A 22,970-nucleotide genomic window follows, 5' to 3' on the forward strand; every position below is an offset into this window, starting at 1 on the left:
GGTGACTGGGTTTTATTATCGCGCAGGAACAAATCTTGCGGTTTCTTTTAGACAGGTGAAATTACAGGATGGGAAGCTTTCATGGCATGACTCTTTAATGTGACATTTAAAAGTCACACAGATTGTACCAGCAGATGTAGGAGACATTAAAAGCCCCCAAAATGCATTATGTCATGTCCTGGATTAAGCTTGAGAGCTAAATTCAGCTGTTCTAACAGACGTGCGCTAAATATTAACCTTCTTTCTGCAGTTTTTCCAGCTTAAATGTGATAATAAAGGAATTCCTTAAGCTTGTGCTTATTCTGCCGTTAGATAGAATAAAGAAGCATAAGAGAGGCCAGGTGGGTTATGGGTAATAGGGATAAGAAGGGGTTACATTGTTTCCGGGCGCGGATCTCCTTGATGGAGGAGAGCTTTTCTCCAAGAGTCCATGACCACCCCCCTCCCACACGACCCATTTCCGGGGAGAAGTCCCAGAGGAACAGCAATAAAACACAGAAATGGCAACTCATTAGAAGGACGTACATAAAACAAGGGGTGTGGGTAGGAGGGCCAGCAGCATGGGGAGGGGGAGGGGGAGGGAGAGGAGGGTAATCAGCAGGGGAAGCCAGACTCCTCCCTGCTCCACACTCCATGGCCATGTTTCATCTCCAGAGATCACAGGGATGTTGGAGGGTGGGGGGTTTGCAGCTCTCACCTTTTTTCATGTCACCAAACGTCTCTCCCATTGCTCCCTTTAGATCTTCAGGATACATGGCTTAGGGGGCCATGGGGGGGGGGGTGGTTGGAGGCACCGTAAGTCCTATTCGATTATTACTGTATCCCCTTCTGGGCTGCCCCAGTTGAAGCCTGTGAGAGGGAGGGCAGTCACAGGAAGTGACCTCATTCAGTGGGAGGGGTTGGATCTTGGTAACGGATTGGCATGAAAATGATTAATGGGTTTTATGAATACAAAAAAGAAATTCGTTAGCAAGTTTTTTTATTTATAAACATACATCATACAGGAGAAATATGGGATTATCATAGATAAGCACATTCCGAAATCATTGATCCAGTACAGGGTTACAACGAGCCTGGAGCCAATCCCACAATGCACAGAGCACTAGAGAGGGGACACCAGTAACCTGGAGATGTGAGGTTACTGTGCTGCTCATTGTGTCACTGTGCAAAACCAGTATGAGCAATTATCAAAAATGTCAGACACAGTCTTCCGTCGATTATGAACGGTGTGTGCATCACAGACACATATTGGCACCGATGAAAATTGCATTTGGCCGGTCGATAGATGGAATTATAAGCATGAATGACCTCGTCTGGGTAGCCTCTGCTGAAAGAAAACAAAACAATGGATAAACATTTAATGAAAAAATCGTTCCGCTGCTTGTCAGAGACTCATCGGTTGTGAAAAGACAATCGACACACAGAACAGCAATCGATGTAGTGCAGTGATGTTATCACAGGGCAGTGTGATTCATCAGCTGATGTCATATCCTCCCGCAAGATGTCATGAGCCACTGTAAGGCGCTTATCTGTGCTCTGCAAGGAGGAGTTATTACTGAACACAGAGGCGACTGATTGGAGTCAGTGCGGTTTAAGGAAAAGCACCTTATCACTCAATACAGAGTCAGTTGGTGGGGGTTAACATGGTTTAAAGACACATCTTATTAATGAAGACACAGTCTGCTCCTTCAAATGGCAAATCAGCTTCAAAGTCTGCCAGTGACGTGGTACTCAGACTCCAAAAATCTGGTGCAGAATGATTTGACTTGTTAATGAAAGGCAGATGAATCAATGGAAACTCTCTGAAAAGGTCACATCATTGGTACAGCTACAGTATCACCTTTGACCTTTACAGACCTGGGACTTTACCCTGGATTAACCTTTACACGCTGGTCTCTTGTGAAAACTTTGCAGTCCTGCATTACATCAATATTACATTGACGCAGATGGCTTTAATGATAATATTTTAATTCTTATAAAATATTATAATCTGGATTATACTGAGCCTACGGAAGTGTAAATGATCACATGATGTTAGGAGTATTTAAAGCCGCAGTGTCACATAAACACCGCCCATTAAAAGGTCAATTTACATACGACCAAGTAATAACCCCCACAAGTAATACCTCAACATTAAAAGCGATAAATACTGTAACTCACTTCTCGCTGTAACTTAATTCTTACTTAATTTTTACTTAATCTATTTTTTAGTTTACCTGTGGCTTACTAATTGAAAGCTATTACTTGCAGTATGTTTTTCTGCTTGTTAACATTTTTTTTAAATGAATAAATTACAGACATCCTTATATTAGCATGCGAGCATGTGAAACATGCCATCTTTTAAATAATTAACACTTCACCAGAGTACAGCAGCTAACATTTGCACAGTAATAACTTATTCTGAAATATTCTAAATCGATGTTGAGAAACAGCACTAAGACTAATGATTGAATTTAATTAATGGTAAAGATGAAAGGCTGCATCGTCTCCTGAATATTTTAGGACGACTAGGCAGGTGGGAAGGAAGGCGATGAGGGGAATCCCCTTTGTTTACATCCCATAATACTCCCCCACCCCCTTCAGCCGGGGTAAACAGAAGCCTGCATTTTCCCAAACGCATCTATTAAATTTATGTGAGGACAACAAAATGAGCATTAACATAAAAGAGTGGAGGAGCTCAATGCCCAACCTAAGGATGGTGGGTATTCACTGCCGCCCCAAACCGTCATGGCATTCGGGGAGCCTGGGAGCTCACAACGACCAAAGCTAAGCATAGGCAGCAGGAACCACCTGGCAAACAGCCCACAAACCCCAAACCTCTCCCTGAGGATGGATCCATGCCTTCCAGTCGGCCATGTACTGGGAAGATGATATTCGGCTGTTATTCGTCCCCGCAGGCTGGCCACGGTGTTGTGGATCCAGCACTTAAACGCCTGTAAGTTACCCAGTGAGCCAAAGCTGGTTTGTTTAAGGTGTGCATGGAAACCATCAGGCCCTGATGTAAAATCCATTTCAGAAATCTGTCTGGGTAAATCTGTTCCAGACCGTGAATTTCACATTTCCGCTATGTCACTTATACTGCGGCATTAATATATCCCAATTATTCCCAGAATTTTGCATTTGACACATACCTGTAGACCGAAGTGCATTTAGCCTGTTCTGTCTGAGCGTGTTTGTGTCCATGCTGGTATTGTGGGTCTGGGTCTGGGAGCAGCACTGAAATGCGAAGAGCTGCATGTTTGTGTCCGTTGTGCCTCCAGGACTGACAGGCTGCTCCACTGATTTAATTCCAGCGACCGTCCGCATGGATTCACAGGGTCCACCTGTGCGATCTCCTGCTCTTGTCTTCTAATGCCCTCTGTGCCCCAGCCGCTTTCATAGCTCTGTCTTTACACAAACGAAAAAACGATTTTCCATTTTTCTCCACATAAATCCCACACACACGCATTTGCCCCTCTTAGCTTTTACCGCCATTGGGCGACATCCAAATGCATCAGTCGAAACCTCACATGTTTTTTTTTGCACTAAAGGGCAGATTAAAAATGGCCGCCACGTCTCCATGCGGCATGCTGAGTGCTCCGGCCATTATAGCAAGCCGCACTCCCAGGACCGATGTGTTACGCCATAAATGAAACACAGCTACTGTAAGCTGAGGAAAAAACCTGGGATTGAACCCCCCTTTAATGTGTCTCCCCCAAGGGCCACTTATTTCATTCAGCCCGTAATGGAGGAGGCTGTTAATTCCCCCGACTGCCGGAGAGATGCTCTTGCCAACTTCCGGCGACACTGTGAGGGAGTAAAAATTATTTATTATGGCCTGGGAGGGGGCGGTGGGGGGGGGGGAGGGGGTTAGCCTCCAGCTGGAACTTTAAGAGAGGAACTGGTAATCGGGCATTGAATAGACTAACAGTATACAGAGCTACACTCTGACCATAGCATCAACACAGTAGGACTGAAATCATCGAATGCTATCTCTCTACAGGCTAACACCTTCCATGCTAACACCCACCCCTCACCAACATGGGGTTCAATCCCACAGTCCTGAAACCAGCTAGTGTGTTTAGTTCAGTAGCATTCACAAGGTACCTACATTCCCATGATGCTTTGCATCTGTGCTGCTGGGCGGCACAAAAAGAGTCAACCGAAGTGATGATAGGCTGGCTTACTGAAGAATGTAAAAAAAAAAAGATCAATCATTGGAGCAATCTATGTTATGGATTTTCTACATTGTGCCATAACAGTGTAATTCAAACCATTAAATATTTTGACAGGAGTGACAATTATTTGTTTGTATTGGTGCAACTCAAAAATAAAAGTAGCGATATTAGCATATTTTTCCTGTTTTGCCAGAATGAATAAGATAGCAGACAGGTACCATTCCAGGACTGTATACATTCAGAGTCAGTTTTCGTTGTAATTCAGCCATGCGCAGCAACAACAAGCTAATTGTGAGATGATATCACGGGTGGGTGGGGCAGTTTCTCATGGCCGGGGGAGAATCTCATTACAGCACCTGCACCAAGCAAATCGTCTGTGGCCCAAACCATCTGAGGTGAGACATGGAATGCCGGGACCGCAGCCAGCGGGAGGACATCTCTGTCCACTGCAGGTGCATGGTGCCATTTCAGGAACAGAAAGCAAGGGCTTAACAGGGGACTTAATACGATGAAGCGTTTCCGTTTCGGCCTACTTAAGGAAATGTATTCACTCTGTAATGAATTCATGGGGAGGGAGTTTAAGTCATGAGAGGGTTTAAATGTGATTGGCTACCGTTTGGGTTTTTGTCACCTTCTAGACCCAGCCTCAGCCCTCCCTCCAAACCGTGTCTGGGCCATTGGTGTCAGGAAAGCGAGGAGCAGGCTGGCGGTCAGCAGACTCACACCGTTCCACACCCGCCTGCAGAAATGTGCCCATGTAGCACGGCCCAGAGCAGCAGTAACTGCGGCGCCAGGGAATGTCAGTGTTGCTGCTAGCTTTTGAGCAGCTTGTGCTGTCGAAGCAGCTCTGCCATGCAGACAGCAAACAATGCAGCTCCGATCTCGGTGTCAGTATCAACTGCACTTCTCGCAGAAAAAGCGAGGAGCCTGCACTCCACCGAGGATCTCCAATCAATTCATTCCTCGGCCTCCTGTAGCCTGTTGGCTTCGTCGAGGCTGTCGGCTGTCGGCCAGTCTCCAGTTGCCAGTGTGAACTGCAACCTCTTCAATGTTCACGTGTGGTGTGACGTGTTAAAATGGGCGGGGCCAGCCATGCCCCGCCTCCTGCTCATCACAGGGTGGCACTGAACAGCTGAGTGCTAATTACGAACTGATGAATTCGCAAGCTATTAGTATAAACTTTGAAAAGGAACTAAAAGGAAAGTTGGTATAAATAGGCAATGTCTCTCTTTTTACCCGTAACTGTTCAGTTATTTAATTGGGTTGCTTGAAAGAAGAGTTTGGTGTTACTACACCATAAGAAAGGCTTAGAGGCATGAAAGGAGTCTCACTGAGTAGTGCTGACCTGTGTAGACTGAACGTAACGAAACCCAAACCAATATCAAACTGGTGTCGCTGGTATTAAAGGTGGTGACCCTGGACTCTTCTGCTGTCCTCACCTCCTGGGGCTCTCGTCTCTTACAGCCTTAATGAGATAGTCTAGAGGAGAAGAAGGCTCACAGAGGTGTGAATGGGGCCACCTGTGCTCACGGGGGGGCTAAGATCTCCCGGGTCTGTTGAGAAAGTGTGTACAGCACCCTCTACAGGCCACTGTGCAGCATCGCCGTTGTGCGGCAGGGTGGAAGCAGATGAAGGCAGGCTCTGAGCATGGGGTAATGAACAAGAGTCTCTTATGTTTCCACGCTACAGGACGCGAGGGGCTGCCTGAGCTGCCTAGCCGAGGAGCCGAGGGCCCAGCCGCTGCAACGCAGCACCGTCTGACGTTAATAAGGAAAGAACAGTGAAGCGGGGAGACAGTGTCCCAGTTTCCTCTGAGAATAATGCCTTAAAAGACAGAGCCCCATCCACAGTGCTGGGAAGAAAGGAGACACTGCAGGAGTGGGAATCTCATTGGCGTGCTGCTGTTATCCCCAAACCCACCCCCCCCAGCTGCTGAAAGTATGCATCTGGAGACGCTCCCTGGGACCATGGTGGTACCACCGCTCACCATGTCAGCGACTGGTACTGCAGAGCCTAGCACAGTGGCACAGCTAACTAAACTACAAAGCTTCCAGGACTCCACCAGTGGAGTTTTTCTTTTTTGGAAAAGAAGTAATTTTCAAAGTCCTGAAGAGGTTACAGGACTGACATCAATATCTCTGACCACTGCAGACCCTCCCAGGACAGCTCGGAGCGCCTCCTGCTGTTTGACTGATATTAGCCGTGACTCTGAACTGCTGAATCCTCACTCCCCTGCGAGGCGCTGACACACGTCAAACGGCAAGACAAGCAGCGGCTCCAGCAGGAAATCGTGAAGGTAAATTAAATGAACCTGAGGTTTTGAGGTTTTACGCATATGCTATTCATAGTCACATGACCTTCTGGTGTTTAGCTCCTCAGGCTATATTGTTTTTTATTTTTGAATGATTGACAGGTGACTGTTGAGAAGGGGGTGGGGTCAACTGCTAGCAAAGATTTTCTCTTTTTCCACAGAGAATGTGGTACTGGCTTACCGTACATAGGAGCAAAGTACTGCAGTGAAAGATGTAATGTCACTGGAAGGAAATGAGCACTGCAGGACAGAGACAGACTGAAGGACGGACTTTCTGTCCTGGTGGACCTTGCATCATAAAGCCTGCAGTGACACACAGCTATGTGCTGATTGGACTGGAAGCCTGTCTGTGAGGGTCCTCTCACTAAGAACAGCAAACAGGACTATTTGACAGAGGAAATTGTTGTTTATCATGAGGAGGCTGAACATCGTGGAAAAATCAAACACGAGAATAAAGAAGTGATTACAGCAGATGAAATAAACAGAGATAAAACACAAAGCCAGGTGGAGGGTTTGGCTGCAAACAGAAGCGATGCGCGGCACATCAATGAATAATCTTTTTTGGGAACAGGGGACAGGAGGAAATAATCTCCCTGAAAATGCAGGTCACCTGACTCTCCCGGCCGTGATGCTCCCCCACACCCCGCCAACCCTGATCTTTCCTGTTTTTTCAGAGGAAGAGCTTCTAAATCTAGGAACTGATCTGGCCGAAAAAGAAACTGTGAAAGCTGCAGGAAATGCACAAACACAAAGCGGCTCAGATTAACGGCTGAGCTAATCAGCAGATCAGACGAACTTCATTTAAATTGGGTCACGGAAATTTCCATTAAGCATGAGAATAAAATATCCCTCATTACTAATTTAATTTTGGTCTTTAGTCGATTCACTCATGTGGTGTGCCACTCTCTCATACACACACACCACATAACTGCAAAAAATAAAAGCAGATATCTAAGCTTTTGGGAAATTAAAGTACATAAAGGAGGTCAAGAAAAACATCTCCCCTGTTTGCACTATAAAGATGCAGGTCATGTGATACATCTCCCCTGACCACATTACAGGGATGCAGGTCGTGTGATACATCTCCCCTGACCAGATTACAGGGATGCAGGTCTGGTGATACATCTCCCCTGACCACATTACAGGGATGCAGGTCGTGTGATACATCTCCCCTGACCAGATTACAGAGATGCAGGTCTGGTGATACATCTCCCCTGACCAGATTACAGGGATGCAGGTCTGGTGATACATCTCCCCTGACCAGATTACAGGGATGCAGGTCTGGTGATACATCTCCCCTGACCGGATTACAGGGATGCAGGTCTGGTGATACATCTCCCCTGACCACATTACAGGGATGCAGGTCGTGTGATACATCTCCCCTGACCAGATTACAGGGATGCAGGTCTGGTGATACATCTCCCCTGACCAGATTACAGGGATGCAGGTCTGGTGATACATCTCCCCTGACCACATTACAGGGATGCAGGTCGTGTGATACATCTCCCCTGACCAGATTACAGGGATGCAGGTCTGGTGATACATCTCCCCTGACCAGATTACAGGGATGCAGGTCTGGTGATACCTCCCCCTGACCACATTACAGGGATGCAGGTCTGGTGATACATCTCCCCTGACCACATTACAGGGATGCAGGTCTGGTGATACATCTCCCCTGACCACATTACAGGGATGCAGGTCTGGTGATACATCTCCCCTGACCAGATTACAGGGATGCAGGTCTGGTGATACATCTCCCCTGACCAGATTACAGGGATGCAGGTCTGGTGATACATCTCCCCTGACCAGATTACAGGGATGCAGGTCTGGTGATACATCTCCCCTGACCAGATTACAGGGATGCAGGTCTGGTGATACATCTCCCCTGACCAGATTACAGGGATGCAGGTCGTGTGATACATCTCCCCTGACCAGATTACAGGGATGCAGGTCTGGTGATACATCTCCCCTGACCAGATTACAGGGATGCAGGTCTGGTGATATATCTCCCCTGACCAGATTACAGGGATGCAGGTCTGGTGATACATCTCCCCTGACCAGATTACAGGGATGCAGGTCTGGTGATACATCTCCCCTGACCAGATTACAGGGATGCAGGTCGTGTGATACATCTCCCCTGACCACATTACAGGGATGCAGGTCGTGTGATACATCTCCCCTGACCAGATTACAGGGATGCAGGTCTGGTGATATATCTCCCCTGACCAGATTACAGGGATGCAGGTCTGGTGATACATCTCCCCTGACCAGATTACAGGGATGCAGGTCTGGTGATACATCTCCCCTGACCAGATTACAGGGATGCAGGTCGTGTGATACATCTCCCCTGACCAGATTACAGGGATGCAGGTCTGGTGATACATCTCCCCTGACCAGATTACAGGGATGCAGGTCTGGTGATATATCTCCCCTGACCAGATTACAGGGATGCAGGTCTGGTGATACATCTCCCCTGACCACATTATAGGGATGCAGGTCGTGTGATACATCTTCCCTGACCGGACTGCAGGACTGCAGGTCATGTGATACATCTCCCTTGACCATATTACAGGGATGCTGGTCATGTGACACATCTTCCCAGACCAGATTACAAGAATGCAGGTCATGTGATTCCTCCTCCCTGACTAGACTACAGGTATGCAGGTCATGTGATTCCTTCTCCCTGACTGGACTACACGGATGCTGGTCATGTAATACATCTTCCCAGACGAGATTACAGGGATGCTGGGCATATGATATATCTTTCAAGACAAGACTACAGGGATGCAGGTCATGTGATTCCTCCTCCCTGACTGAACTACAGGGATGCAGGTCATGTGACTCCTCCTCCCTGACTGGACTACAGGGATGCAGGTCATGTGACTCCTCCTCCCTGATTGGACTACAGGGATGCAGGTCATGTGATTCCTGTTCCCTGACTGGACTACATGGATGCAGGTCATGTGATTCCTCCTCCCTGACTGAACTACAGGGATGCAGGTCATGTGACTCCTCCTCCCTGACTGGACTACAGGGATGCAGGTCATGTGACTCCTCCTCCCTGACTGGACTACAGGGATGCAGGTCATGTGATTCCTCTTCCCTGACTGGACTACAGGGATGCAGGTCATGTGATTCCTCCTCCCTGACTGGACTACAGGGATTCAGGTCATGTGATTCCTCCTCCCTGACTGAACTACAGGGATGCAGGTCATGTGATTCCTCCTCCCTGACTGGACTACAGGGATGCAGGTCATGTGATACATCTTCCCAGACCGGATTACAGGGATGCAGATCATGTGATTCCTCCTCCCTGACTGGACTACAGAGACCCACACAGGTGACGTACCTTCCCTGATTCTATACATACACTTTTCACTTATTATCTGTATTACAACCCTGCTGCCCAGGCACTCAAACGCTCCGCTGAGCCATGATCAAGCAGCGGCCCCCCCGTGGTGCCCTCTGACGGAACTCCTGCGGTCCGGCTGTCCTCCTGCCCTGAGACGACGCTTAATCCAACCTGGCTTCCAGGCAGATCCGCAGAACAGCCGGGCTCCACCTTTTCAGGACAATGCCCCAGAGTGCCACCTCCACACCCCACTGGCCATCTCTCTCAGACACTAACCAGGGGGTCCCTGCAGCACCTGGTTTCTGGTTAACAGCCTGCCCGGAAAGCCAGAGAGGCTCTCTGTCTGTGATTCAGATCCATCGCTGATATCCGACACCTGATATCCATGCACCCTGGAAGCACGAGAGGGCTGAAGTGTTCAATTTCACATTCAGCAGAATGTCATAAATCGCAGTCCTCGTGTAGAAGAGAAGGAAATCAGTGGGTGCTGATACAGGAACAGTGGGCAGCACAGAATGGTGCATTGTGGGCCATGGGAACATTGTCATCAGCATTTTGAGAAACCTGATGTTCTTGAAAGTAATAAGCCTAAAGCCACATTTATTTTTTTCTTCTTCATTTCCCACTAGACAAATCCTTGAAAATCACTGTAAAGGCTTTCAAAATAGCACATTCTCTGGTTTTCACGTACCCCATCTGCTCTCCTGTGAGACACATACTGGTGAGAGCAAAGCTTGGGGTCAGCGCGCAGGGTCAGCCTCTCATTCAGCACCCTGAAGCAGTTTTCAAGGTTACAGGCATTGCTCAAGGGCTCAACAATGATATGATTATCCTATCAACCATGGGAATTAAACCCATGACTTTCTGGATACAGCCACCGACCACTGCCTCGAATTGTTAGAACCCTGCGGAGCCACACAATGGCAACACACAGTACAGTGTGAATGCATATAAAGGACATCCTTAAGTATTTTAAGCAGAGGTCCAAAGCGGCATTTTACGGAAATCTATGAACTGCTGGGACAATGTCAACACAGACATTTTATCACATTTTTTTTCCAAGAGGAACATTCTTTTTGCTAAAGAGGTCATATTCATTTTTTTTTCTAAAGAGAGTCATATTTTATACAAGTTTTTTGTTGTTTAAATACATGTACGATGATTCAAAATATGAAATATTTACATTTCATTTTGTATCACTACATCTCCCCTCACGCATCATCAATTATTTGTGTTCCTCACGGCAATAGACACACTTACTATGCATAAATAGCAAGAGCATTATTTAAATATTAGTATCTGCTGCCATCTGGTGGATCATTTATAAAAAAAAAACAACCGTCATGCGTCCATTTATCCTTATTCGAATTGCTTATCATAGTCAGCGTCCTGCGGCAGAATGGAGTCTCTGCCAAGCACTCAAGGACATAAAGCTGCAAAGCACATTGATCAGGATGCCAGACAATGGTATTTAAAGCCAATTAATGCAGTCTGAAGAGATAAGTATAACTACAGGGTGATACGGTAGCTCACACCCCCACGGTCGGGGATTTGAATCCCAGCCCCCACTCTGTGGGTGTGTGGAGTTTGCATGATCTCCCTGTGTCAAACAGGCCTCCTTCTGCAGTTGCAAGACATGGTAATTGTAAATCAGGTGTGTGTCTGTGTGGCCCGGGATGGACCGGCAACCTGTCCAGGGTGTACCCCTGCCTTGTGGGCTATACTTCCTGGGATAGTCTCCAGGCCCTAACCCACAACCCTACCAGAATAGGCGGCTGGAAGATGAATCGATGGATGGGCTATGACTTTTGCTCAATGAGTAGGAGCTGAGGAAACAGCTTCAGTCGTTCTGCACGTACTACAAATTGTCGAGACCATCAGTTTTGGTCTACGTGCTCTCAAACATTCACAAGGCACCAATCAGAGAAAAGGAAGTGCATCGTAGATAATAGGCTGCAAAAAAGGCCAAGGGTACACAAACACTGCCCTTCCTCACATACCACCTAAACTGGTGGGTAGGTGGGGTTGCTGCGGGCAGCTTATCAGTTTAACCCAACGGACGGCAGCAGAGGTCTGATTTGCATAATGTACGGCTCATTAGCCTCAGGATATAAATGCTCGGGCTCCAGTATCACTTGGCTTTAACTTCTGAATTTGGAACGCAATATTTAGGGTTTCCAAATTAAGCTGTTCAACACTGCCTCACTGTGGTGAAACCACCGCATCACAGAATTACTCCCTCAAACGAAGAACATCCACATTTGTATACAATTTGGTCATGTATCCACATTTATTCCACGACTCCAAACATGACAGGCTGAAGACACAGATGAAAAATAACGCTGTGTGGTCACAGAGGTGTCAACAAATGTAATTACTAAAGAAAACATTTCCCCCTGTGAAATAGCTCTTATTAGCTGGAGGTAAACGCAGTTTACACTGACATACAGTCCTTCATCTGTCAGCTGTAAACGAGAAAAAACCCAGGAGAAAAAGATGCTATATTTATTTACCAGAATGAGATGATTCTCGGAGGTACAGCAGTAGGTATCTCAATGTGTCTGATGGGTAATTACTTACTTCTACACATGTGTCTATTGTCATGTTTGCAAATCCAGCAGTAATATTTCATTTATTTCCCTCCATTTCTATTTTTATTTTGTCGTCTATAAAGGGACATAGATGAATCTCAAGGGGCCACCTTCAGCAATCTGGGTGTGAATTCCCTCCCATTGCAAAACATGTGTGCTGAGTTGAAATAGTGTCTTTTAATAGCCCATAGTATGTGAGAGTGTGTGTGGTTGCGTGTGTAAGTCTGTGCCCTGCGATGGCCTGGCATTTCCTGTTTGCGTGCACCCCTCCCTAGTACCCTATTCTTCTCCAATAAAGAAGTGAATTTGTCAATTACACTCTTTTCCTGTTTTGTCTGTTTTTTGCCTGCCCTGTGTTTCCTGGGACAGAATCCAGAATTTCTGCAACCCCAAAATGCACGTGTGGTTTCTGAATGAATGAATCACATGATCCATTTCAGATGTTGACAACTGTCAACCCCTGAGTGACATGGGGCCTAGAAAATTTGGAAAATAACTGGATTGGTCTGGACTGGGGGGCCCAATATGATATTCCATCATGGTGCCTAAAATCTCTAGCCACGCCCCTGACTGTTCCATCTACATTTCCACAGGGGGCAGTACGGCTTAACACACTGATATACTGTTTGGGTCATAATTATGTATCTACACACCAGCTTGGGAAATTACCACAGTCTGTTTTTCCTTCATCTTTGTTATCACCTGTCTGATTCAGGTTTGTGTGAGTACAAGAATACACTCCATTTTAAGCTACGATGCTCTACACCCTCCTGTAGCTGTTCCCCATCTAGGGATTGAAATTCAACCCCTGTGATCCACTCTGGATCACCCAGTTTGTCTGATACGAAGACGGGAATCTCTATTCAGAAATTGGCTCTTCAGCTCTAGCAGTCAGAACTCGGATTTGGAATTTACAGTAGATACATGCCATTCTTTGTCTTTCCAGAACAAACAGTAACAACCAGGCTGCTCTAAGCATAGATCTTTGGCCATGATGTCCAGCTTTTTAATCATAAAACATCGCTCTCGGTTCATGATCTATAACCTTGATTATGATCTATACTAGGTGTGCACTGCTATTAAATTTAGATGTATGCCTCTCTTTAGCAGCTAATTACATCATCCATCCATCTGTCTTCCACAGCACTTACGTAGTACAGGGTCACAAAACTAATCAGATCATGTTTCTCCTGTCGATGGACATTACAGGACACAGTATGTGCAAGTATGTGTAAGAAGAAGTGAATTTGTCACGCAGGTGTAAGTGAAGCAGCATTCATGCATTTTCCAGTTTACCAAGGCAGAGTTATGACAAAGCAGAGACACTGAATAGGACAAGTTTGGGGACACACTGGACAGGACAAGTCTGGGGACATTCTGGGTAGGAAAAGTCAGAGGAAACTCAGAAAGAAACACTGTAGGAGACACTGTGGATAAGACAATGTAGGGGAAACATGGAACATGTGGATGGAACAATGTGGATGGAACATGGAACAGGACACTGAATAGGACAAGCCAGGAGACACCCTGGTCATAACAAGCCTAGGGATGCTCTGGATGAGACAAAGCAGGAAACACTATAGATGGGAACAAGCAGGGGACAATGTGGATGAGACAAGGCAGGGAACACTCTGAACGGAACAAGGCAGGGAACACTCTGAACGGAACAAGGCAGGGAACACTCTGAATGGAACAAGGCAGGGAACACTCTGAACGGAACAAGGCAGGGAACACTCTGAACGGAAAAAGGCAGGGAACACTCTGAATGGAACAATGAAGGGAACAATTTGAATAGGATAAGTCAGGAGGCACTCTAGACAAGGTAAGGCAGGGGACAGTCTGGAGAGGATGCAAATCCATTACAGGACACAGTCACAGACACAGACACAGACACACACACACACACACACATACATACAGAAAGGAACACAAAACCCTGGAGGTCTGAAGCCTCAGTGCTACCCAGTGAGCCAAGGTACCATCCAAGTAGCATACCGACCGTTGGATTTATATTTTTTTAAATCATCAGTGTCACTGTTATCTTTTGAAAATGAAATTCTCATTGAGAAAGTTACAATGTTGTAAATTTAATGTCTGGTACAAAACTTTTAATTCAAAAATATTACCCTCCCCCCCAAATTAATAACTTTTATTCAGAAGTGTATTCCAAAGCCCACAGGAAGAAAAATGCAATCTTTTCAGTTACTTTGTTTAAATTTTCCATACAGCAAATGATTGTCTAGCCTCATGCGGAAAAAAAAAAAAAACGATGTTTCCTAAAAATAATGACTGTGGTATGACAAATGAAAGAGTACTGCGAATTAACTCTGCCTAATATAGAGTTTCATTTGTACAACCCAAAAATAATGGAAATCCATTATGCCACCTAATTCCATGAACTTTAAAGTAAATTAAATAAAAAACTATTTTCATTTGGTCATTCATCAGGCATATTCCTAGCAATCTTTCCAGGTTAGGAGTTGCTCTGTTACACTCCTGTATGGTATATTATTGTTACTGCATGTGCGGAGTTTGCATGCACCGCTGAGCTCACACAGAATTCCAGAAACATGCAATTAGGTGAATGTGTATGTATGTGAAGTGATAAGTTGTCACTGTTGACACACCACAGCACACAATGCACAACAATGAAATGTGTCCTCTGCATTTAACCCATATGTGACACTGTGACATAGCAGGGGGCAGCTAATTCAGCGCCCAGGGAGCAGTGCTTGGGGGCGGTACCTTGCGCAGGGTACCTCAATGGTGCCTTGCTCATCGGGGATTTGAACCAGCAACCTTCTAATCACAAGTGCGCTTCCGTGTGTGCGTATACTCTGTGATGAAATGGAATTGTGACCATGTATTGGACAAAGGGTTGGAAGATAGATGGAGGTTATGGAGACAGGTCTAATGAAATGTTTGTTGACCAGTGGCAGCTGCCGATGATTACATCATAGTCCTAAACATTTTTCATTGTTTGCTAATTTCAATCAAATGTAGCCCTATTTAAACTGTTTAAGTATTAAGCTGGTGGTGATATTAACCTATTTAACCTAACTATTAACATGGTGAGCTGATGCTTAGAAAGTGATACTAACCAAAATTATATTTTTAACAGGTACATTTTTTTTCTGAACAGTCATTATAGAAATACAAGCAACACTGATGGAGTGACTTGATTATAATATGACTAGACTATACAGCTTTACATTTCTGTTATGTTCTACATTACGTGTGCAACACAAACACCAACAGAACGACAGAAGCCAGAACATTGTCATTGCAGGACAGCACATCCTTACCTTTGCCACAGTTTTCACTCTTATCGTGTCCCCTAAATGCCAGCTCCTGTTACATCGATCAGTCTTTTCCTCACCACGTTGTTGTAATTGTCTTACTGGAGATGCACGCCTTTGTCGGTCAAACTATAAATCCTCACTAGGGTCGTCTATTTGGATATGAAGACATTAGAGAGATCACGCCCCTTGCCAGGTCCACGACGATAAAATTTGCAGGGGATTGATCATGCAGTTTGAAAATATGAGGCACAGTATTTTATTTAATCACATAATATAAGGAATGGATACAAACTCTAAACCTCATCTTCACCAAAAGATTTTTTATTCTATGACTGTGTTTAAATGTTCCTTTTGCACATAAAAAAAATAAAAAATCTTATTTACAGTATATACACGGGATTGATTAATTACAATCAATAAAAATAGTATTTACAAAGCAAAGTATGTTTAACTCCTGGCACTTTTCACTTAAAATACTAATTCCTTGTCCACAAACCAACAAGAAATATTGGTGAACAAGTGAGTTTATTTCACCTGATGGCTGAATTTACGTACTGAATTACATGTGCGTCAGTCATCTCTGTGTGGAGAACATGCAAGAGCACGCATAACTGGAAAGAGCTTCACTGGGGTGGGTTTACACATGCACCATATTCCAGCTATATTATCAACAACTAAATAGAAAGTGATACAAAAATACACTGAAGTCTATGAGCTAAGCAAAGGCAGAAAATTCTTCACTGAAGTTCCTATTAACAACCTAAGGGTGGTGCTGTTTTGCACAACACTTTGTCAGACAGCTGCATTTTGGTTGCAGTTTTCTGCTGATTCGCAGGAGAAAGCTGGTGGTTCTGTTCTTGACTATACCTTGAAAGCATTAACAAAACATTAGCAAACTGCAGTGCCTCAAAACAGCTTTTGCAGATAAGGGTCTTGCTCAACAGCCTGACCAATACATGATCTCTCAGAGTGAAGATTCAAACTGGGGACTTCCCGAGCATAGACACCTAACACACAGTGTCACATAACATCCAGGAGGTGAGAGCTAATGTCTTTGCTCTTCCAGTGAGTGTTTCACCTTTTTACTTTCATTATTTCTTTTTTTTAAGCTTTTTTCTCAGGTTTCTTTTGAAAGCTTTTTTTTAATCAAGAGAAACATCCATCCATTTTCCAAATGGCTTATCCTACTGGGTCGAGGGGGGTCTGGAGCCTATCCTGGAAGCAATAGGCACAAGGCAGGGAACAACCCAGGATGGGGGGGCAGCCCATCGCAGGGCACACTCACTCACCATTCACTCACCATTCACTCACACATGCACATGCACATCTATGGGCAATGTAGCAATTCTAATTAAACTCAGCATGTCTTTGGACTGTGGGGTTAAACTGGAGTACCCGGAGGAAACCCCACGATGACATGGGGAGAACATGCAAACTCCGCACTGTCGCACATATGTGACCCAGGCGGAGACTCAAACCCAGGTCCCAGAGGTGTGAGGCAACAGTGCTAACCACTGCACCACCATACCGCCCCCTCTGGAGAAACCTTTTTATGAAAAAGAGTAGTTATAGCAGGTGTGGGCGATGATGTTTGGCTGAAGAACGGAGACCCTGTCATCTGGAGGCGAGGCTTTGGCAATGTTACGGTGATTTTGGTATTTGCATATATTGCAGTATTTAGAAACCTTGGTGAGAAATTTATCGCAAAGACCCCCCTCCCCCCCAGCCTCAGCGAATTTTATCACCAAGATTTCTAAATACTAGAATAACATGTTTGAAAACACCGTCAATGCAGAGCTTTTCTCAAATTGTCCTGGAAGCATCTCTGCAGCCATGTCAATGCTTACAATCCACCTCTACCAAAGTCACACACCCCCTGAAAACAGCTTCAGGGACATTTAACACCACCTGCTATGGTAAAGCAGATGGCAAAGACCTGGCTGGCTTTGTGAAATTCCGAAAAGATTAAACGACCAACCTGTTGTCCAAATGTTCAGGTTAAATTAATTAGGTACATTAAAGAGATTACAGATGAACACGTAGTTTAATGGGTTTAATCTGTTTTGATGAAAATAGTGTAATGTATCAAATTGCCTTGCAATTATGTGAAATGTTTGTAATTGTCTTTCATTAGTGTGGTGTCTTTGAAACACTGTGTAAGGCAAGCGTCATGCAGATGGGGGAGAGCTTTTCCTTTCCCAAAATAGCCTGTGTGGGTCTCACCGCCTTACAGCTATGAACAGATCACAAAGGCAAACAGCGACACACAGTGTCGCATCTGAAGTCCCAAAGACAGAGGTTAGACTCTGAAGCATCTCCGATTCATCACCCCAGAAAACAAACCTGGATATGATTGAAGACAGGCATCCGACGCCATGATCAGCCTAACAAGCAATTCCCGCTGTGTTCTTTCATATTCCTGTAGGGGTACAACAAATCTTGTCGTCCATCTATTCCACTGCCCGCATTTCCACTGCTTATCCTGGGGAGACAATACAGCACAGTGACATAAGAGTCTTAGGAGCAGAGATTTGCTTTCCACTTAGCGGGATCTAATGTGATCTGCTATTTGTGGCGTTTTCTGGCCACTCAATGTACCTGAGATGCATGTGAATTATAATACATTAGGATCTGTTTTCCTTCTGGAGTGAAACTCTCTCAGAGTCCCACAAAAATGAGCTTAGGAATGGAGGATTAATCACACTAATTAATCTATTAATCTACTGATCTAATTTCAAAAGCATTTTTTTACACTCATGTGTAGATCATTTATGATTTATACCTCCATTTGTTTCGCTACTTTTGATCGTTTGGTAAGACATTTTTGCCTGAATCCACTCTATATACTAACATCCAGATAATGGTCAAAAACAGGAAGTGCAGACAGCTCAAACAGGAAGTAACTCCGTTAGTTAACACTAACACTGACTTGCTCTGAAAATGTGCTTCCTTCTAAGACGTAGACCAATACTGTGTTTTTTTTCTCCATGTATCTTCCCTAACTGTATAGGGTGAGGGTCATGGTGAATGAGGAAGCAGAGAATGAGGCAGCAGATGCAAACAGGATATTTCTGTATACAAAATTGACTGATTTCAAACAGTGGGTGAATGAGTCACAGTCAAATGCTTAAAGTTTTTGCATAATTTGACACAGACTGTCTCTGTAAACATATCTGCATTCATAATTAGCTGCTGACAGCCAATGGCTAAGCAGAGCGGTTGAGTTCATTAAGGCCTCCGACGCCTTGGCACCCATCACTGCAGATGAACAGCTGCCTGCTAAACAAACACGAGTGGCTCAGGTTACTGTGACAAAACACGCTCATAAGCACGTTAATCACACGCTTGTGTGGGATTTACACCCCTACTGCGCAAAGACTAATGTGCAAGGAAATTTATTATGCAGGATGAATTGGCTTTGAGCACGTTAATGATACAAATAGCAAGCTCAGCTTTGATTATACGTTTCAGGCTGTGTGTACCCTTCATGCCTGGGTGTGTATGCAAGTGTGTCAATGGGTTTATGTCTTGCCCCGTTATCTGTTAAAGGGGAGTGTGTTAACAAAGAAATGCAGTAAGTTTTCTAAGTTTTTCATTACTATGTTAATTTGGAGTGTGTTTACTCCTTTCCCATAAGACTGTGTTGATGTGCAGCGTGTCTACACTGTTCCCCATGACTGTGTTAATATATGGAGTGTGTTTGTGCCTTTCCCCTGTGACTCTGTTAATGTGTCTGTGATTTTCCCCTCTGACTGTATTAATGTGAAGTGTGACTGTCCCCCTTTCCCCAGTAACTGTGTTTATGTGGAGTGTTTCTGTACCTTTCTTCTGTGACTGTGTTAATGTGGAGTGAGTCTGCGCCTTTCCCCTGTGACTGTGTTAATGTGGAGTGTGTCTGCAGCTTTCCCCTGTGACTGTGTTAATGTGCAGTGTGTCTGCACCTTTCCCCTGTGACTGTGTTAATGTGGAGTATGTCTCTGCCTTTCCCCTGTAACTGTGTTAATGTGGAGTGAGTCTGCACCTTTCTCCTGTGACTGTGTTAATGTGGAGTGTGTCTGCAGCTTTCCCCTGTGACTGTGTTAATGTGGAGTGTGTCTGCAGCTTTCCCCTGTGACTGTGTTAATGTGGAGTGTTTCTGCACCTTTCCCCTGTGACCGTGTTAATGTGGAGTGAGTCTGCGCCTTTCCCCTGTGACTGTGTTAATGTGGAGTGTGTCTGCAGCTTTCCCCTGTGACTGTGTTAATGTGGAGTGTGTCTGCACCTTTCCCCTGTGACTGTGTTAATGTGGAGTATGTCTCTGCCTTTCCCCTGTGACTGTGTTAATGTGGAGTATGTCTCTGCCTTTCCCCTGTAACTGTGTTAATGTGGAGTGAGTCTGCACCTTTCTCCTGTGACTGTGTTAATGTGGAGTGTGTCTGCAGCTTTCCCCTGTGACTGTGTTAATGTGGAGTGTGTCTGCAGCTTTCCCCTGTGACTGTGTTAATGTGGAGTGTTTCTGCACCTTTCCCCTGTGACCGTGTTAATGTGGAGTGAGTCTGCGCCTTTCCCCTGTGACTGTGTTAATGTGGAGTGAGTCTGCGCCTTTGTACTGTGACTGTGTTAATGTGGGGTGAGTCTGCACCTTTGTACTGTGACTGTGTTAATGTTGGGTGAGTCTGCACCTTTGTACTGTGACCGTGTTAATGTGGAGTGAGTCTGAACCTTTGTACTGTGACCGTGTTAATGTGGAGTGAGTCTGTGACTTTGTACTGTGACTGTGCTAATGTGGAGTGAGTCTGAACCTTTGTACTGTGACTGTGTTAATGTGGAGTGAGTCTGCACCTTTCCCTTGTGACTGTGTTAATGTGGAATGTCTACACCTTTCCCCTGTGACTGTGTTAATGTGGAGTGTGTCTCTGTGCCTTTGTACTGTGACTGTGTTAATGTGGAGAGTGTCTGTGCCTTTCCCATGTGACTGTGTTAATGTGGAGTGTGTCTGTGCCTTTCCCATGTGACTGTGTTAATGTGGAGTGTGTCTGTGCCTTTCCCATGTGACTGTGTTAATGTGGAGTGTGTCTGTGCCTTTTCCATGTGACTGTGTTAATGTGGAGTGTATCTGTGCCTTTGTACTGTGACTGTGTTAATGTGGAGTGTGTCTCTGCCTTTGTACTGTGACTGTGTTAATGTGGAGTGTGTCTCTGCCTTTCCCGATGATCGTGTTAATGTGTCCATGCCTATGCCCCAGGCTCTGCCCTTTTCCTTGCCTGTCATGCTGAGGTCTGTCTAAGACCTCCAGGGCAGGGCTTGGTGTAAAAGGCCACAGATAAGCCAGCTCTAAGAGCGCCTCAGTGACAGCAGGCCATGGTAAAGTGAAATACAAGATGCTAACCACCTGCCACAAGCTCTTCAGTAAGTGCGTTCTGCTGAAAAGAGCTGGTTGTGATGCACATGGTCTCTCTATCTGAAGCTGGACCACTAATAAAACCCATAAAAACAAATGTGGTTTAAATGTACCACCTGAGACAATATAATCTGGCGAGGCTTGCTGTGTGAAAAACTCTAGTTTTCACAGTTCTGGAAGCAAGGTGTTAATTTCCAGGTGTTAACTTGCTCCTGACAGCAACATGGGTTACCTTCTGTCCCCTGTACCAAACCAGTTCACCTATCCATCTTCTAACCACTGATCCTGTACAGAATTTTTGGAGGGAGAGGTGTAGAGCCAGTACAGGCACAAGGCTACACCCTGGGTGGGATGCCAGTCCATTGCAAGGCACATACATTCACACACCATGCAATTTAGTGGTCAATTCAATTAACTGGGTGGAAATCAGGGCACCCATAGAAACCACGGGGAACATGGAAAAAACACACAGGCAGAACAGACCCCAAAGCTATAGGAGGCAGGCTACAGTACTACAGACAAAGACACCACAACAGTTGTGAGCCCGTTCACAGAAAATGAGGTGTGACATTGTCAGGATCGATGTATGCCTTTTTCTCTAAATTCCCTGTTTAGCCAGTGGGTGTCACTGGTCATCCTGTTCTGTTACTTACGTTCCCTTAGGTTTATCCCCAGTCACAGTCCCCAGAGTTCGTCCTGGTTCCAGGGCTGATGCGGAACTGAATGGGCTGAGCATGTGGCTGACAACCAGTTAGCCCAGACTACTTCAAAGCTGGTTTGATGCCAGCCTCGACAACATTGGACATTTTTAGTAATTTCTGCATTTTTTGTCAATCATAACTGTGAAACATGTTCCTTGTGTTTATGTACTCTGGTTTGATCATTGCCTTTATTTTCTCTGTTCCAGGTTAATCCTGCCTCTCCCCAGTTTTTGTCTATGTCCTATGTCCCTGAGCTTTAAGGCTGCATTTTGGACTTTCGACCAGACGGAAATATATACACCACTGACTTGAGAAAATCAGATAATTAGTTAAATACTGTTAGTGGTGTAGAAAGACAATTCCTCACATAAAATGTCTCTTATTTCATTCGGTTTCAAGTTCATACGATTTTTATTAGGCCTATTATTATTTTGTTTGAATCATCAGAGCGCACTGCAAATTTATTTCTGAAATGTGCTGAAATACTTTAATGAAACTGCCTCATATATACATATACATTCCCTTTTTTACGTTTTTGTTCAGACAGCCGCTGATAAAACATTCCTTTTTTTCTAACGCATGAATCTTGAATGCTGAACAAATTACTTACGAATTTGCCTACGAAATGCAGCGCGTCCCTGCATCTAACAAACACATCAAATGTGAATTGCTCATTAGGAAATAAATAAATAAACGTTTATTTTGACAGTAGGATTTCAGCCGTAAAGATTTGTCCTATGGGGTGGAAACTTTGCCAGCTCATGTCTAGTTTTTTAGGCTTTAAATAAAACATTCCCCGAGGAATCTTACAAAATTATTTTAAAGTAGCATGCTGTGCTTCCCTATTTAGATCGTTAAGACCCATTTGGGAAATAAAGAAAACAAATGAGATTTATTCTCTGGGTGTTGTGTCTTGAACAATTAAAATGGTTTACACTGCCTGAACACACATTGACTCACCGTTTAATTATCCTGGCAGGTGCCGTCTTCTGTGTTGCCACATGCGATTTTCTCAAACCTTTTTAACGTGAGAGGCCGTGCTATTCACTGGGATTAGCGAGTGCTTTTCAGACACACGATCTCCGAGCTCCGTGCACAGGAAGGGAGGAAAATACAAACCAGGACTGCGCCAAATGCGCTGTGAATGGCGTTAAAGACTAGACGTATTGTACTGTG

At 45.0% G+C, this 22,970-nt stretch overlaps 1 long non-coding RNA gene across 2 annotated transcripts; it reads right to left on the minus strand.

Annotated features, from left to right (window-relative positions):
* Positions 1-1,007: 1,007 nt before the first annotated feature.
* Positions 1,008-22,970, minus strand: LOC125711897 (uncharacterized). Of its 2 annotated transcripts, XR_007383139.1 has the most exons (4): positions 22,755-22,970; positions 18,057-18,195; positions 3,132-3,387; positions 1,008-1,324 (listed from the first exon to the last, which is right to left on the minus strand). It is a non-coding gene; the product is annotated as an uncharacterized LOC125711897 (long non-coding RNA). The 2 variants fall into 2 exon arrangements; XR_007383140.1 differs by lacking the exon at positions 3,132-3,387.

This window comes from Brienomyrus brachyistius, chromosome 17 (assembly GCF_023856365.1).
Source record: "Brienomyrus brachyistius isolate T26 chromosome 17, BBRACH_0.4, whole genome shotgun sequence".
NCBI lineage: Eukaryota > Metazoa > Chordata > Actinopteri > Osteoglossiformes > Mormyridae > Brienomyrus > Brienomyrus brachyistius.